We start from the raw sequence: 6,397 nt of genomic DNA on the forward strand, positions 1-6,397 counted from the left end.
ATCCATGAAATTTAGCTACTGTTGTGGTGCTGGCACATTCATTGGTTGTGTGAATGTTTTTGGAAAAAACTAAAAATGGTTTCCTGTGACATATTTTTCATTTTATTAAAATTGAAAAGTAAAACTCAGTCCACTCATCTTTTATTTGTTAGAAAAAGGTTGGCAGCATTAAGATTGAAATTATGATGCCATTTAGGTATTAATATAAGATTATTATGCCTGGGATAGAGGTTTATTTCTGAAATCATACTTAGTGTGAAACATTAAAAATTTAAAACCTAGCCAATATTTTCAGCTTCATTAGCTATTCAACATTAATAGATTCAATTGATGTACAGTTGTCCCCCCCCATTCTCCGTTTCACTTTCCACCATTTCAGTGACCCTGTCAATCGTGATCCAAAAATATTAAAAATTCAAGAAATACAAAATGTTTTAAATTGCATGCCATTCAGAATCACATGATGAAATCCTACGCTGCCTGCTCCATTCCACCGTGATGCGAATCATCCCTTTGTCCAGCTATCCTCGCTGTACCTACAGTAAGAGATTTTGAGAGAGACCACATTCACATGACTTTTACTACAGTATATTGTTGTAATTATTTTATTACTAGTTATTGTTGTTAATCTCTCACTGTGCCTGATTTTTAAATTAAACTTTATCATAGGTAGGGAGGTATAGAAAAAACAAAGTATATATAGGGTTTGGTACTATCCTTGGTTTTGGGCAGTTGATCAATGACTCATCATTGATGTTTCTATCTCTCTCTCCCTCACTGTTCCTCTCTCTGAAATCAGTAAAGACATATTTAAAAAAAATAGAATCCATACTTTTGCTTGAAGGATTTAAATCACTTTGACACAAAGAAGCAGCCTCAATTTCCAACCTAGGTGCAAAGCCTTCAATTCAGGGGCCCCTGAATGCAACAGTCCACATTTATGGCAACTTTGTAGTTTCCAAGAAACAGGGTCCCAAGACTACTGCAGTCCAGATCTGATGCTGACCTCATTACACACAGCTTCCTTTAAATTTTACTTCAGTCTAGTCTTCCTCCAAATTCTATTAACTCTCTTCCTTTGTTTTTTGAAACACCCCATGATTCCACTGGTGTGCAGTTTCCTTCCCTGGAATGGGTCAAAAATCCTCACTCTGACTATAGGTTTTGTCCTGGGTGATCTTGGGCTGATCAGGTTAGGACAAGAGGCATAAAAATCTAGTCCAGGTTCATGTCAATAGAGTAGAAAGTCTCTGTGGGTAATGAAAATTTATAAGGAAAGGGGGGGGGGTGTCAGCAGCATGATATGTTAATTGAATCAGAAATGCCACAAAAACGGCATGACAGAATTTTACCCACCACTCAAATTGTGATCTGTGTGTGTGTGTATGTGTATGTAATTCTTTTCTGCACCAGAAGGAACCATATAGTTCCCTGAAGTGTAGTGGATTTCAGGACCTAGGATACAGAAAAATCAAGGTTGGCCTAGAAACTCTTGTTGCTAGAAATAAAATTTTAAAAAAGCTTCAGAAATCTTGTGCAGGCTTAAAGGAGCAGGCTTACAAGGGCCATATTCGGATTCTTGGAGCACCAAAAGGAGAATTATAGTAAATTAAGTTGAGACTATAATGGTATCCAAAATGAAACGAGATGAACTGTACAAAGTATTAGTTGTAAAACAAAATAATGTATGATAGAATATTTTAATTTTTAAAAGTAATTTCAAGTACACATGTGTTTTTTGTTTGTGTATGTATAAAAACACACACAGCAGGGAACTGAATAATTCTACAAATGGGAACTGTACCAATTATAGGAAGAGGTGATTAACACCAGTGGGCAAATACACAACCAGGTAGAGGGAAGGTCCAACACTTCCAAAGTGAAATTAATCAAATGTCTGACTCTACAAAGTCAACTGTGGTCTCCTAGGAGCCTCTCCTAATATTAATGTGATGCTAATATGGCATGCAAAATTTTCCAGTAATGTTACTAGACTAGATATATCGGTATGTATATCTAATGATAAGACAATAGTATGTGATATTAACCACTCAAACCTTTAAAGTCATTTGGGAAATGCCATTCTATAGAAGGTATAGCCTGCTGGGCATCTCAGGATTTTGTACCCCTGTTCCTTTGAGGGATGAGGTACCTTTATAGTATTTTTAACCATTCCACATATCTTGAAAGCCATTCATTTTTCCAATAAATTATTTCTAACATTGCTAATGCTAATTAATATTCTCTATAGAAGGTGGAGTTACAGAGGTATAAGTAAATGTCTGTTGACAAGTCTAATATTTTTTTTAAATGTTTTTATTGATTTTAGAGAGGGAGAGGGGGAGAGAGAGAGAAACATCGATGAGAGAGAAACATCAACATCCTGCATGCCCCCTGCTGAGAGTCAACCAGCAACCAGGGCAGGTGCCCTGACCTGAATCGAATCAGCCACCTCTTGGTGTGCGGGTCCATGCTCAATCACAGCCACACCGACAAGGCACTTTTGTTGTTCGACGATCATGTAGTTGGGATATCTGGCTAGGTAAATATAACCCATGCTGACGATAAGGGCACAGGCACAAGACTTCTGAACAATATGAAATATAAATTATGTTAAGTTTAAATAATCAGTAACAATGGAAGGGAATGGAAGTTACAACGTTGCCGAAAGTAGTTTCTGTTGTTTTATGAGTTGTGGGAGTTTCTACAGTAGCTTTGACCGGCATAAATCACTAAGTGTAACAGCAAGTCCTTATTTGCTGTCAAATCACCTTGGTGAAGACTACAATTCCCAGAAGGCAACGCTCCTCTCCCTTGGCTCCACTTCCTCTGGAAGTTGTATTTTATCGAAGGACGCCTTCCAAATGAGTTTTATGCACTGTGAGCAAGGACTCAGCCGTACAGCCCTCTCCTGCGTCCGCGTCGTCTCAGTTTCAGGAGAAGCTCGTCTTTCTGAGCCTCATCTTTGTGCCTGGTTGGCCCGGAAGCCGGCGGTCAGCGGGCCGGCAAGGCGCTCTAGGCCGAGCGTGCTCGTCTCTATGACCACAGGAGGCGGTCCCGGGCGTTTGGCCGGGCGGGCGCGGAGGGGCGCGCGTCAGTTCCGCGAGGGGCGGTCTGGGGAAGATGGCAGCCGCAAGAGGTGAGGCTGGTGCCACCGGGACTGGCGAGCCCGCGGGGGGCGGTGGGAGAAGAGCGTCAGTGCTCGTCCGCACCTGTCCGCGCCCCAGGGCCCTCGGCGCCCGCGGGGCCCCAGAGCTAGGCTGGGGCGCCGGGAGTCAGGAGTTTGTGTGGAGCCGCCGAACAGCCAGCCTTCCTCGGCGGCTACCTTGCCCGGGGCGGACTCCGCGCGGGACAGTTCGGCGGCTCCAGAACAAGCGGCCTCAACGAGCTGGTGGTGTCTGGGAACCAGATTCAGACAGGCCCGGGCTGCGGCCCACCCGGAGAGGGGCCGGGGCGCAGGTCCCGGCTGGACCCGTCCGGCCCAGCGGGAGGCAGGACCGCTCCCCGTCCGGCCAGGGTCCCCGCACCTGCGGTCTCAGCGGCGCCTCCCGCCGCCGAGATGCTCCGAGGCCGAGGGCGTGCTCCAGGTGCAGAGCTTAAGCGGCTGGTCCATGGGACTGGCAGTAAAAACATCATTGGGGCTTTAAAGCGGCACTGAAACCGTGACGAGATGCGGAAAGCAGTCCTTAACAGAGTTCCCCCCAAGGACAGTGTTGTGTGGTGAGAAGGAAGACTGATGTTTTGGGTGGGAGGTGAGGAGGTCCACCCCCTTCTCCGCAGGAATGGCACTTTAGAGTGCTGTTTAACTTTAGAGTGCTATTTAATGACTGACTGGCCTTTCCTGAGGGGGAGTGCGGTGAACTCCGCAGCCCGTTTGTTTTGCTGAGTAGGGTAAGTTAGGACCAGAGCTGAATTTCTGGACTGTAGAGCAGTGGCTAGGAGGGGTTGGGTGACACCCAGTTCTTTCTTCACCCTCCCCCCATAGTGCACTTGGCTTCACCTCTGAATAAATGTTAAACTAGTGTTTAAAGCATGGGTGCCAAATTAGTTTCCTGGTTGGGGAGTCTCATTTTTCATTTAAGCCCTGCCCAGGATTATTGCCTGTAGTTGCATATGCTTCTTTTATGCATTCTCCCATTTCAAGTACGTGCAGCCTTAAGAGCCTTTTTTTGTAACAACACAGGAAGTAAAGGGGAAAAACCAGAATTGTTTTGATAACTAACAGAATGGGAAGAGCAAGATTAATGAGTGAACTTGAAAGGAGTCCAAGTCATTACCTGAAATAGTTGTAACAATTTATCATTTTAGGCTACTGCCAATACTTATTTGTTGTGCCTCGATCGTATTATAGATATGTTATGCCATTTAGAAATATATAAACTTAACAAGATTGCAGTTGCCATAGCTTCCTGATATTCACAAAGGATTTATCTGGAATGCCCTGAATTTCCACGTTCTCAGGTGTTACAAATAATGCCCCCTCTGAAATATAGTAATATATAACAAAAAAACAAAAGTTCAGACTGTAAATTTCTTTTGGGGAACATTTTCTACACAAACAATGTGTGGGAGCTAATGGGAACTGTGAGAAATAGAAAACAATGCAGATGTGCTAATGTGCCATTGTGCCAACTCAACAGGAGTTGTGAGCTAGGTTTATAGTTCCTGGCCTTGGGCACAATGTGAATACTTAGCAGAATTTACAGTGAGTACAGTGAGTACATGAACTTTTTCTTTTACCTTGAAAAAATGGAAATTGCTAATAATTGATATTTCATATTGGAGTATTTGTGAATGGAGTGAAGAACTACTTTGACCCACTGTTAAACTGCAATTAGAGAAAATAATGCTTAAAAGCATTAATTATTTTTTAAAAGTTTGTTTTTTAAATGGTGTTCCATACCAAAGCCCTATTATGTTTTACAAGTGTCTAAACTTATTTGTTTGCTCTTCCACTTAGACCATTATTTTCAAGAATATAATATATATTCCTATATAATCACTATGCAAATAGTTATACTTCCAAAGTTGATGACAGTGATACCTATAGGTCACAATATACTTGTAGGCTATAAGTATTTGGTTTAGTGTTTAAACATTCACTATGTTGTTTCAGGGACAGTTTTCAGTTTGGCAGTCGTAACCTCTCTTATTTATGAAAGTGTTGATAATCTCGGACATGGGTTGGCAATTACTTTCTGTAAAGGACTGGATGTCATTACCGGTCAACTCTGCCGTTGCAAGGCAAAAAAATGGTCATAAACAATTTGGAAACTAATGAGCGTGGCTGTGTTCTAATAATGCTTTATTTTTGGACAACATTTGAATTTTATATAATTTTTATGTGTCACAAAAGGTTATTTTAAAAGTCCCCCACCCCCCAACTATTTAAAAATATAAAACTGTTCTGAACTTGCAGGCAGTATAACAATGAGAAATGAGATGTAGCTTGCTCACCCCTGAACTGGAAGATGGGAAGTGCTTTCTCCTTTACTGAGTAATTAAAGGTTATTGCTGTTTATTTTTGTGTAGGAAAGTTTTAGAACAAAGGAAGTGTTGTAGTGATCTTCACTTCCTTTCACATAACCATTGCTTTTTGGCTCCTTAGGTCTTTTGGAAAGAAAGTTTAGGCAGATATAAGCTCTATTTCTTCTGTTCTATCACATTACTTTTTAGTTAATACCTAATATAATTTAAAAAATTGTCTACAGTTTACAAATAATTCTTTTTTTAAAAAAATATATTTTTATTGATTTCAGAGAGAGGAAAGGAGAGGGAGAGAGAGAGAGAAACATCAATGATGAGTCATTGATCGGCTGCCTAGCCCGCAACCCAGGCATGTGCCCTGACTGGGAATCGAACCCCGATCGCCTGGATCCTAGGTTGATGCTCAGCGGCTGAGCCACACCCGGCCGGGCTACAAATAATTCTTTAGTTACCACCAGGGAAATATTTATATTGAAGAACCTGTAACCTTGAAAGTTTCTGCCTTATACATGTAAAGATAATTTGCTTGAAACTCCTGTTTTATTTCCGTTTGAATTGTGGTTAGGCTCCCAAAGCAGTGAACAAAAGCATACTTGGTGCATATTGTAGTTACAGTAGCAGCCCAGAGTCACCCCTGTCCCTCTGATTCTTCACCTGCTTGTCAAAGTGTGGCCCACTGGCCAAATCCAGCCTTTCACTTGGTTTTGTACAGCCCATAAGCTAAGCCTGTTTTTTATAGGTGACATTTGCAGTTGATTTGATGGAGCACTGATTCTGAAGACCAATGAAGCAAAATGTTACCCCTCGAAATAATTCCATTGTTCTCAGTAGCAGACCTCTATTATGAAGCATTGTAGTCAGTTATTATATTTCACATTTGTCAAAAAATTTGTTTTCTCTCTTGTTTCTT

Source organism: Miniopterus natalensis, chromosome 5 (assembly GCF_054644295.1).
Source record: "Miniopterus natalensis isolate mMinNat1 chromosome 5, mMinNat1.hap1, whole genome shotgun sequence".
Taxonomy (NCBI): Eukaryota; Metazoa; Chordata; class Mammalia; order Chiroptera; family Miniopteridae; genus Miniopterus; species Miniopterus natalensis.